We start from the raw sequence: 12,446 nt of genomic DNA on the forward strand, positions 1-12,446 counted from the left end.
TGTCCTCCAGACGCCATGTTCTGTCGTGACGTCACCAAACGGGAAGTGAGCTCGTTGTTCTCCTTGGTGGCTGCCTGGCTGCGAAGGCTCGCGGACCAAAACAACTCCTTCTCTGCTGCGCTTCCTCCTCTTCCTCAGCACGGACCATGGACGGGTGAGAACGGGAAACCGTCCCGAACCTTCTCGGAACCGTTCCCACCGCACTTTTACCTTCCTTCCTCCCTTCGTTTCCTTGGTGACTGAACCGCACCTGCGCGAGCCTCAGATGCGCCCCTCCCTGCCTGTTTGTTGTTGGTGTTTACTGAAATGCTCTCCCAGAGCCCCGTTTTCCTGCTCCTCGCGCGCTGTTTAGTTGCTCGTGCGCTGTGCTGTGCAACTCTGCTCTGTTCTGTTCGGCTCGGCGTGAAAGTGTCACGGGGCAACAGTAGCGACAGCCGCGGTGTTTTATTACCTGAAATCTCGCGATATGTGCGTGTTCACGCAAAGAGCCTCTCTGTCTGTGTACAAACAGAGAGGAATTACTTTCATTTTCTGTTAATTAGTTCGACTTTGGGGTTCTAAAATGTCACCAGCAGAGCCCGAAGCTTCTTTAACTGATCCCGGGAGAAGGTTAATGGTTAAAATGTTAGCGGTAAAGTTAAACAGAAGCTCAGAGCTGAAAATGAAGAAGTCATCAATCATCTCCTGCAGTCTGTCTCAGGAAACAGGCTTTAAAGATCAATCACGTCTCAAAAAAAAATTGCAAAAGAAGACAGGATTTTAAATATGGAGGTTCATGTGCTGCTGATTTGATAAATTCATTAATAAATTGATGAAATGTGATATAACTTTGACATTTCAATAACTGATTATTGTGTTTGTTTCCAGGAGTCAGAGTTCAGCTCGTCTGTCAGCAGCTCTGAGAACATGAGCTCCTCTCACCTGTCCACAGGTGAGTCTATGAAAGTCTATGAAAGGGAAGCTCCTCCCACCTGAACCCTTTCCATCATAATTTACCTGTCTGTTTCTGTCTATCTGCAGTGGATGGCACTGATAGACTGTGTGTTTCAGAGCGTGCTCAGTGCGTCCCATCTCGGGTCCTTCACCTGCGTCAGCTTCCCCCTGACGTCTCTGAACAGGAAGTGCTTTCTCTGGCGCTTCCCTTTGGTCGAGTTAGTCAGCTGATCACACTGAAGACAAAGAATCAGGTGAGCGCTAACGATGCCAGCAAGGTGCGCAGTACACAACTGTCTGAATTCCTCTTAACCTGTTCTTTATTATTATTAAGTCATTGCTGGTGAAAGTGTGCAGGTTTATGTGGTTTAGAACCCTGAGCAATTCACTTTTACTGTACAGCACATGTGCTCTTGTTAATTGGAGGAAAAGTGAAATAAAAATACACAAAATAAAAAGAAATCCACTAAATTGTTGAGAGCGGCGTTCGGCTGCGACTGCTTGCGACGTCATCTTGCATCCAAATTTATTACTAACACATTTGGTAGCTGTGTGGGGGTTTGTGAGGTTGTACTGAGTGAGTAATCACTGTGTGTCATTATATAGCTCTTTAGTTAGCCACAAGAAGGCACTTTGTTATTCACTTCAGTTCAGTTTTATTTATACAGCACCAAATCACAACATGTCGTAAGGTAAAGACCCTACAATAGACCCTCACTATCCTGTCTCCCTTCCCTCACCCCCAACGCGAGTTGTACCCACCTATCTTTCCTTCGTCTGGATTCACTTACCCTAACATCTGCAATCAGGATAAGCAGTCACACAAAGCTGCAAAGGGAGATAAAGCTGTAATATGAGAAAAATCTAACAAGATTGAACACAGTATACAGATGCCTGCTTAACGAAAGTAGTGGTGGAGGACCAGGGCTTTATGAAGGCGTGAGTGCTTTAAATGCTTCGGTCAGTTAGACTGGACAACAGCTTAGCCTATTTAAAGCCTGGAAAGAACGCCAGTTAAAATGTGACTGTGTGAATGTGCGACTGCAATGTTTTTTTCTGACGAAAACAAGGCAATATCTAAATAAAAGCTTGTGCAGAAACATGAAAATGATGATAAAATGTATCGAGACTTTTGTCAAATAATAAAAACAAGATGACATCCAATCAGAACAAATAAGTTGTGTACAAAGGCGGGACGAGTTTGGAAGGTATCTGTTTAGAAGATGGAAGGCTTTTGGAAATGGCACTGTTTCTCATAAATTCGACAAAATGTAACTGCTTAGGAGGAATAGAAGAGCAGACAGATGAACACGTGCCAGGCACTTTTGATGTCTAGGAAAATAAGACGCTTTGCAAACTGTGGAGCAGCTCTCACTGATAAAATCATCACAGATTTTAGACTATTTCATTCAACTGAATCAACTTCAGATTTAGTCCATTTAATACTATAATAACGTTGTTGTAACTTGTTTGCATTAAACAGGTAAAAAAAAAAGAAAAGAAGTAAAGCTGCATCTAACAATCTATGTTTATACTGATGCTCATTGGGGAAGCACAGAGACATTCAGTTTAGTTCAGTTTTATTTGTACAGCACCAAACAGTCACCTCACACCTCGCATATTGTAAAATAAAAACTCTACAATACTGCGGAGAAAACCCCAACAATTAAGCAACCCCTATGAACAAGCACCTAAGCGACAGTGGGAAGGAAAAGCTCCCTTTTAACAGGTAGAAACCTCCAGTAGAAACAGGTTCAGGCAGGGGTGGCCATGTGCAGCGACCGGTTTGACAGGACAAAGACATGCTGTGGAGGGGAGCCAGAGATTAATAATAACTAATGATTAATTTCAGAGAGGTTTATTAACACATAGTGAGTGAAGAAGAAACACTCAGTGCATAATGGGAATCCCCCAGCAGCCTACACCTACTGCATCATAACTAAGGGAGGATTCAGGGTCACTTGGTCCAACCCTCTCCGCGAGAGAGACTCTGCGCAGCAGTCTGAGGGCTCTGCCAGGAGTGGCGATGCTGTTTTCCAGAGAATTGATTAGTCAGTAGGTGGGAGTTTCACACCTGTTGATGTGTAATCTGGAACATAGCCTGTTTGCAGCATAAGTAACCATAGCGATATATCCCAGTAAAAAGTGAACCACCTTTGAAAAACAGAAAAAAGAGTTAAACCTGAAGTCACATGGATAAGACCAAATCCTGCTTTGTAGCGCAGGCCTCTGGACATCAGAGTGAAAGAGCGGAGAGACGGAGCAAAATGAATTCCCGCCCACAACACCTCTTTGTTGAATTCAAATTTAGTGGGAAAATGGGCATGTCAGTTTTGTTTCTTAGTAAAAACAGTTAATATGATTGTACCCTGTATATGCAGAGCTCCAGCTGAGCCAACCAGCACACTGTTTATTTGTATTTTATCTTGTCTATGTCATCACGCCGCATGTGACTCAGATTGTCTTTTTTTAATGGCTTCTCATTGCTTTAGTGCCCTCTCAGGTTCTTACAGCTGACCTCTCATCCAGAGAGAAATAATCCTTCATTGATGCATTGGACACTACAAGTTATTTTAATAATCGTCTCATGGGTCTGTCACTAACAGTGACATGTTCATGGAAACAAGTAATGACATGTTTCAGGTGTGAGTCATGGCACCAGAGCTGAACTCTTATTTCAGCTTGTGTTGTAATATGGTGTTGTGCAAAAGTTTCAAGTCAGCCCTCATTTCTTTGTATTTTGATGGAACGATGGGAAATTGGTTCAGTGAAACGTGTGCAGAGATAAATGGTTCCACCTGCAGCTGCTCTGAGGCATGTGGAAGTATCGGGGGGACAGATACTGAACCCTAAATTACCCACGATACATCCATCAGAGTGCAACAAGTGTATGTGAATGTTAGGCAGGGTCTAAGCCACTCTTCCACTGAGTGGTGTGTTTTTATGACAGGCTGTAACAGGCGAGTAACAAAGAGTCTAAAATTATTTAAAGCTGGTTCCTCACTAAGTTTTCTGTTGTGCATAGACACTTGTTACTCTTTGTGTTTGGAGCATTTTCATTCTTGAATGGCTCACAGAGAGCGGGTTTACAAACAAAAAACAGTCTTCCAAAACTGGTCAGAAATAAGGGGCGGTTCAAGACTTCTGCACAGCAGTGTGGTTCACTGTGTTGTGTAATTTGTGAGGTAGTGAAAGTCAAACACATGATGGCTGAGGCTTTGTGTTCTCTTCAGTCTCCTTTGTGGTCTGATCTCAGCGTGGATTAAAGTAATGAAAGGCTTTTGTACTGCTCCCTCACTGCTTTATTTTGTTTACACCTGTCACATGATCCAAGCAAATCTTTTTTTCCCTTCTGTGTGAATGGACAAATTTTCTACAGAGAGCAGCTCTAGCTAATGTTAGCTTAGAAAAGATGTCCCACCGTGACAGACTCACACAGAGAGGAACACATGAAATTTTTAAGTAATCATTTTTTTTCTTTTCAGGCGTTTTTAGAAATGGCGTCAGAAGAAGCCGCTGTTACCATGGTGAACTACTACACCTCAGCCACTCCCTCCATCAGGAGTCAGCCAGTCTACATTCAGTACTCCACCCATCGCGAGCTCAAGACTGACAATATGACCAATCAGGTGAGGAGCAGCAGCTCAGGCCCCACCCATGGTGTCTGTTTATTTGTTTGAAGTTTGATCTGTCATCTGTTTACAAAAAGCAGCGAGATGGTCCTTTAAACAATCAATAATATGTTTGTTTGCTGACAGAGGGCTCAGGCAACGCTGCAGGCCATGAATGCAGGAGCAGTGCACTCTGGGAACATGGCTTCAGGTGGGGAGGGCCGGGGCATAGCTCCAGGTCAGAGTCCCGTCCTGAGAATCATTGTGGAGAATTTATTTTACCCTGTGACTCTGGAGGTCCTCCAGCAGGTCAGGACTGCAGATATCATCAGTGTTATTATTGTTATTATTATTGAAGTTTTTATTATCATGTCCTTTCTAACAGTTCTTGGTGGTATTAATAAAATTTTTCCACAGATCTTTAGTAAGTTTGGCTCCGTGCTGAAGATCATCACGTTCACCAGAAACAACCAGTTTCAGGCTCTCCTGCAGTTCAGCGACACCGTGCATGCTCAGCACGCCAAGGCTGTGAGTCATACACCTACACACACATTCTCACTCTCTCTCTCTCTCTCACACACACACACACACACACACACACACACACACACACACACACACACACACACACACACACATTTAGAAATCCAGCTCCAGTTCTAGGTCTGAACTGGTGCGGGTCCAGTCAGATCACAGTATGTGTCCTTCTGTCTGTCAGACTCTAGACGGTCAGAACATCTATAACGGCTGCTGCACGCTGAGGATCGACTTCTCCAAACTGAGCGTGCTCAACGTGAAGTACAACAACGACAAGAGTCGGGATTTCACCAGAGCCGACCTGCCAAGCGGAGAGCTAGAGCCCGCCGCCACCTTCGGTAAGAGTAAGGGCCTGTCTCAATATGCATACTTTTGCGTACTTGTGTTCTCGTGTACTCGTGATAAGTCAAGCCGTAAATATTCCCTGATGCCTCCGACGTCTTCGGAGACGTCTGTTACCCACCAGCTCCATAGCAGACTGGGAGGTCGAGGATCACTAGAGCCGGCGAGAACAGCGGATTCCCGGCACATCATTTTCAACCCCCCCCGCGGTCTTTTACTACTCAGGTTAAACATGATATATAGGTCTCTTAGATAACTTTGAAATGTTAATGTTTGGCTTTTTTCAGTGTTTTATTTGTTCCTGAGTAAATCGAGTTGGCTGAGATTAAAGTTAAGCTTCATAACATATTAGTCACAGTTAAATTAAGAGGGGACGGCCGAAAGAACTCTGGACCTGTGACATCATCAAGTACGCTGGTGTTTCAGTTGTACAAATTCATTACAACTCAATAAGCGCACACACCTCGACTGACCAGCAGCTGTCATTTCTATAACTCTATGCAGACCTCAGAGTCATTGTATGGGGGCGGGGCTAGTGAGCTAACCTGTATGTGTGTTTCAGGTGTAGCTTTGCCTCCGTATGGAGCAGCGGCATTCCCACCCACTTTCCACCAACACACAGGTGAGTTGCACATGAACATCACCTTTGACCATTGACATTTACATGTTTTAAGATGAGTCCATGTTTAATAATCCGGCTGCTGGATGCGCTGAGCGTGAATATGGAAACCACTGAAATAAAGTTTTGGTGTTTTCCGTCCTCAGGTCTGTCCATGGCGCCCGTCCCCGGCTCGCTAGTGTCTCATCCTCGCGTCTCGCTGCAGATGGCGCCTCCTGCTGTCCATTCGGTGCTGCTGGTGTCGAACCTGAACCCAGAGGTCAGAGGTCACACATGCTAGCTCACACAGTCACTGGTCGTGTCCAAATTCATGGGCTGCATCCTCCTGAGGACCCGGCCTTCGCGGTCTACGTGGGCCGGGTCCTCAGAAGGTCGGGTAGGCCGGAAGTAAACGGCCGTGAAATTGGACGGTCTAGCCTTCTGATTAGCGTCACCGCTGTCTCGGTGGAGTTTAATAAACTCAGCCGTCTGCTCCTTGCTATCTAAAATATAACGGGACACTGGTGTAAATTCTCGACTGTCTCATACTTATGTTTAATCAGGTTTCTGTTTGACGTTTAGTCAGCTGTGTAAAAACCAAGGAGGAACCCACCCGGGGGATTAATAAAGTTTTATTTTATCTAATCTTATCTAATAACTTTAATCTCAGCCAAACCGATTTACTCACGAACAAACAAAACACTGAAAAAAGCCCAACAATAACATTTTTAGGTTGTCTAAGTGACTTATATATTACGTTTAACCCGAGCAGCGAAAGTCCGCGGTGATCTGAAAATGATGTGCCGGGAGTTGTGCCCTTCTCGGCGGCTTCAGTGACCCTCGAGCTCCCGGCTAGCTATCGAGCTGGTGGGTAGCAGACACCTCCGAAAACCTCGAAGCACTTTTGCAAATATGCGATATCTTGATAAACCGAGCAGATATTTGAAGTTTACACAACTACTTCCTCGCCTGAAAATATGTTAAAAGTTTATTTTGTGACCCAGAAAGATTAGTATGAGTAATTTTAAAACTTAGTAGCGGCCGCCATTGTTGGAAACTGGAGTTTGGCTGGGCCGCGCTATGAATTCTGGGATATGGTGGGCCACGAAGGACACACCCGACCCATCCTTAAAATTCGGGGAAAAGGAGGACGCATTTGTCGGCTACATTCGGATGAGTCTACGAATTTGGACAGCCTTCGGCGCGTCGCTGTGACGTAATCGGTCTACAAATGCGGCCTCAGGAGGATGCAGCCCATGAATTTGGACACGACCACTATCCAATCAGAGCACAGCTCACTGAGCTAACTTGTTTTTTGTTTTTGAACAAAATAACAATTACAGCACTCATTTTACATGACAACAAAAAGTTACATACAAGTACAAGTGGTTAAGAACAAAGCAGCCATCGAATAAAGAACAAAAGAACAGTATAGGTCAGAAATACCATAAAGCAGCATACAAGTACAGTAAGGTGATCTATCATATAAAAGTAAAAAACAAAAGTACGCACATACAATCAAGTAAGGTGTGAGCTTTATTTAAGTTACACTTGTCTAATGAAGCCTTCCACAGCAGCACTTCATTTTTAAATCCAGCAAAAATCGGAGTAATTTTCAATAAGCGACCTTTGTGAATGAAAAATTTTGCAACTAGAATCTAATACTTGAAAGGTTAGAGAAGGGCAGTCAATATTTATGGAGGTTAGCCAGTACTGAAAATCATCCCCAAAAGATCTGGAACTTTCACATGAATAAAAAAGATGCTCTGTAGTCTTAATATCAGTATTGCAGAAAGTAGGGCTGCTCGATTATGGCAAAAATGATAATCACGATTATTTTCACTGAAATTGAGATCACGATTATTTGACGATATTTATTTAACCCTTTAAGACCTACTATAGAACCAAGTCCACCAGAGCTTATATTATTTTTTTACATGCTGTAGTGCCATTTGTGGGAGCATTTCAAGTTGCTATACATCAATACAACTGTTATAGCCCATATTTTAATAATATGTATGCATTAAGTCCATAGTAATTACATAAATTGCAAAAAAGTGCAATAAACTACAAAAAAAATTGAAAATCGCTTTTGTTTTGTTTACATATATTTCTACTTGGAGAAATTTAAGAGGTTTATCCCTCAAAACTTTAAATACAATAAAGTTGCAAAAAATAGTTTCCCACCACAGGAAATTTATTTTGAGTGTCTTCATAGTTTTATTTTGGAGATACAGCAATTTTTATATACTGCAGGAAAAACAAAAAACAATCCTATGATGCAAATTTGCAAAGAAAACAGCATGTGCATCATTTCACTGTGGGAAGTGTTACGAACAGCTGATAGGAACGGCAAAGCGTGTTTCTGGAATATTATGTTTTTGTTCCTGCAAGCGCTTTTTATGCAATTTTTGCAAAGCTATATGTGAAACGAAACCGTGACCGAGGACAAGCTGATGGCATAAGATGTAAGTACAACTCCTCCGGTTTCATATGCAAAACAAATTATTGCGCTAGCTTACATGGTTCAGGTTCTACAGGGATTTAACAATAGTTACGCAAAACGGAGCTTACTGCTCTGACCGGCTTTAAAGGGTTAACAATGACTTTAAAAAAATAATATAAAATAGTGTGCAACACCACTGAAGTTTTTTTTTTTTTTTAACTCTCTTTTCAACCAACGGCAGTCACTCTCCAAATAACTTCTGCTTAGCTTTCCGAGCTTCCCTCGGGTCCTCTTAATCAGCGGTCTCCAACCTTTTTTGCGCCACGGACCGGTTTATGCCCGACAATATTTTCACGGACCGGCCTTTAAGGTGTCGCGGATAAATGAGGGAGGGGCTAATAATCGGCTCAGTCATTTTTAATGATCGTTGAAAGCCCAGATCGTAATCGTGATTAAAATTCGATTAATTGAGCAGCCCTAGCAGAAAGTGCATGCATTCGTATCTACAGGGTGGGCCATTTATGTGGATACACTGTAATAACATGGTTGGTGATATTAAAGTCCTGTTTGTGGCACATTAGTATATGTGAGGGGGCAAACTCCTCAAGATGGGTGGTGACCATGGTGGCCATTTAGAAGTCGGCCATCTTGGATACAACTTTTGTTTTTTCTATCCGGTTGTTCAGTGATGACGCGACGAATCCTACTTCCGGGTCTAAAGTAGTCTGCGTTTAATATGGCTTTTGTGTTGTTAACATGTTTAATGTTATGTATTTTCTTCTATTTGATCTCAAAAAGCTCCTAAAACAGTCAGTGATCACTGTTGACCTCCCTCGGCTTTTATTACCGCTAATCATTTATTTAAGCTCAGTTTTTAAAACCTTAGCATGTAACTACAGCCCAGCCCATGCAGCAGTATATGAATGACTAACCTCATATTATGGATGGATTATCTCAGTTGTTCTCCTGGCTGAAGTTTGGTCCTTTTACAGCATCCTGCCATGTGATTACATTTGTTCCTGACCACCGAGAACACTCACGTTAACTTTTATCGAGCGGGAAAAAAAGTTAGCTTGTTTATATTATGCTAACATAGCTGTGTCGCTAGCGGTCTCGTAGCACATCATTATATACCAGCTAGCCAAACTTCAGTAACCCTACAAACGTCACTGCTGTTTAGTTTTCTGTCTTCATTTATGCTAGAAGTGATAGCAGAGCTGTACGTTTTAATTTGTTTCCAAAACCCCGCAGTCAGGACATGCTATATTGTATTTAGATAGAAGCTAGCGAGCTAACTCCCTGCTAACTTCTAACGCCGTTAAATGTCATAAATTCCGTTTTCATGGATGCCTGGATGTTAAACTCAATTGTTACACCTGGTAGAGCAGAACGCTGATCATTTTATTAAAGATGAAAGACTTTAGACAGTTTTTCAACTCTCAGTAATGCCATAGTGATCGTTTGATATATGGACCTGCAGCGGAGTTTAGACCCAGACACGGCTAGTGACGTCAGACTGAACAATCGGATAGGAAGAGGGCCATGTGACTCATCAAACCTATTGGTAATGTCACAAGAAAAACAATGGTGTGCTTGGTTTCAACGTAACTTTATTCTTTCATGTGTTATTTACAAGTTTCTGACCACTTATAAAATGTGTTCAATGTGCTGCCCATTGTGTTGGATTGTCAATGCAACCCTCTTCTCCCACTCTTCACACACTGATAGCAACACCGCAGGAGAAATGCCAGCACAGGCATCCAGTATCCGTAGTTTCAGGTGCTGCACATCTCGTATCTTCACACCATAGACAATTGCCTTCAGATGACCTCAAAGATAAAAGTCTAAGGGGGTCAGATCGGGAGACCTTGGGGACCATTCAAATGGCCCACGACGACCAATACACTTTCCAGAAAACTGTTCATCTAGGAATGCTCGGACCTGGCACCCATAATGTGGTGGTGCACCATCTTGCTGGAAGAACTCAGGGAACGTGCCAGCTTCAGTGCATAAAGAGGGAAACACATCATCATGTAGCAATTTCAAATATCCAGTGGCCTTGAGGTTTCCATTGATGAAGAATGGACCCACTATCGTTGTACCCCATATACCACACCAAACCATCACTTTTGTTGTTCCAACAGTCTTGGAGGGACCCATCCAATGTGGGTTAGTGTCAGACCAATAGCGGTGGTTTTGTTTGTTAACTTCACCATTCACATAAAAGTTTGCCTCATCACTGAACAAAATCTTCTGCGTGAACTGAGGGTCCTGTTCCAATTTTTGTTTTGCCCATTCTGCAAATTCTGTGTGCCGATCTGGGTCATCCTCGTTGAGATGCTGCAGTAGCTGGAGTTTGTAAGGGTGCCATTTGTGAGTAGCTAATATCCGCCGAAGGGATGTTCGACTAATGCCACTCTCCAGTGACATGCGGCAAGTGCTACACTGTGGGCTCTTGCTGAATGAAGCTAGGACAGCCACTGATGTTTCTTAGTGACAGTTTTCTTGCGTCCACATTTTGGCAAATCCAACACTGAACCAGTTTCACGAAACTTAGCAAGCAGTTTGCTAACTGTAGCATGGGAGATGGGTGGTCTCGTAGGGTGTATTGCATTCAAATCTGCTGCAATGACCCGGTTACTGCGTTCACCAGATATCAACAATTTCGATCCGCTCCTCACGTGTTAACCTCTTCGACATGTCAATGGCTGTGAACGAAGAGAAACTTGTAAATAACTCATGAAAGAATAAAGTTACGTTGAAACCAAGCACACCATTGTTTTTCTTGTGACATTACCAATAAGTTTGATGTGTCACATGGCCCTCTTCCTATTGAAAAAACAAAAGTTGTATCCAAGATGGCCGACTTCTAAATGGCCACCATGGTCACCACCCATCTTGAGGAGTTTGCCCCCTCACATATACTAATGTGCCACAAACAGGACTTTAATATCACCAACCATTCCCATGTTATTACGGTGTATCCATATAAATGGCCCACCCTGTATATTGAATTTCTTGTGAAGAAGTCATTGGACAGATATATGGCATTTAAATTTTTAAATTGATTTTCTTTTGCTTTCGGTGGAATTGGAAAGGAACGATACTTAGTCAAAAACTTCAAGTTATAATCTTTAAACATATATTTTCCACTGAACTAATTTTATTCACCTTCTGCAGAACGTCACGCCTCACTGCCTCTTCATCCTGTTCGGTAGGAAAACTCAGATTTTATTTCTTTAACGTGTTTGAAAGGTGTTTCTGTGCTGATTCATTGACAGTTTTGTTTCATGTTTTTTCAGGTGTTTACGGAGACGTTCAGAGAGTGAAAATCCTCTTCAACAAGAAGGAAAACGCTCTTGTTCAGATGAGCGACGCCACGCAGGCTCAACTCGGTCTGAAACAATTCAGTTCATTTAAAAAAAAACAAAATTAATTCATTTTAACATTTTTTTTCTTCATTTTTAATGACGCTGTGAGCGATGATACAGAAGGTCAGAGCTACTTTAGTTTTTAATTCCAGTTCAGTGAATTAATCTGTGATGATGATTAATTCAGCATAATCAGGGCTCTAGACTAACTTTTTGCCATGGTTGCACTGGTGCGCCTAAAAATAAAATTTAGGTGCACCAGCACAAAATTTAGGCGTACCCAAATTTTTTAACTGCATTACTTAACACCGCAGTTTTACATGTTCACGTTTTTTTTTTATTTGTAAATGATTAACTAACAACCTTTCAAAATGATTAACTTGACACCCCCTTTGCTGCCCAAATTAACAGCAGCTCCATCAGCCCCCATAGCAATGATTTTATCCAACCAGTTACTGCACTGGTCCCCAAGAGCAGCAAATGCTTTCTTTGAGGCAGCATAAATTCCTAAACAAATTAAAAAAAAAATACCATTTACTTATCAGATCAAGAGTTTACAATGCAGTCTTTTTCAGTTTGAGTTTCTATATTCATGTATTATTGCTATG

The 12,446-nt window shown here is 42.4% G+C and overlaps 1 pseudogene across 1 annotated transcript in view; it reads left to right on the forward strand.

Moving 5' to 3' along the window:
* Positions 1–12,446, forward strand: part of LOC308392641 (polypyrimidine tract-binding protein 3-like) — a 17,096-nt pseudogene continuing 4,650 nt past the window's right edge. Inside the window, exons 1-11 of the transcript XR_013974770.1 lie at positions 1–154; positions 868–931; positions 1,021–1,187; positions 4,419–4,562; positions 4,692–4,853; positions 4,962–5,072; positions 5,263–5,419; positions 5,986–6,045; positions 6,189–6,301; positions 11,648–11,681; positions 11,770–11,862. The product of XR_013974770.1 is annotated as a polypyrimidine tract-binding protein 3-like (transcript). The remainder of the gene's footprint in view (positions 155–867; positions 932–1,020; positions 1,188–4,418; positions 4,563–4,691; positions 4,854–4,961; positions 5,073–5,262; positions 5,420–5,985; positions 6,046–6,188; positions 6,302–11,647; positions 11,682–11,769; positions 11,863–12,446) is intronic.

Source organism: Rhamphochromis sp. 'chilingali' (assembly GCF_963969265.1).
Source record: "Rhamphochromis sp. 'chilingali' genome assembly, chromosome: 2".
Classification (NCBI taxonomy): Eukaryota; Metazoa; Chordata; class Actinopteri; order Cichliformes; family Cichlidae; genus Rhamphochromis; species Rhamphochromis sp. 'chilingali'.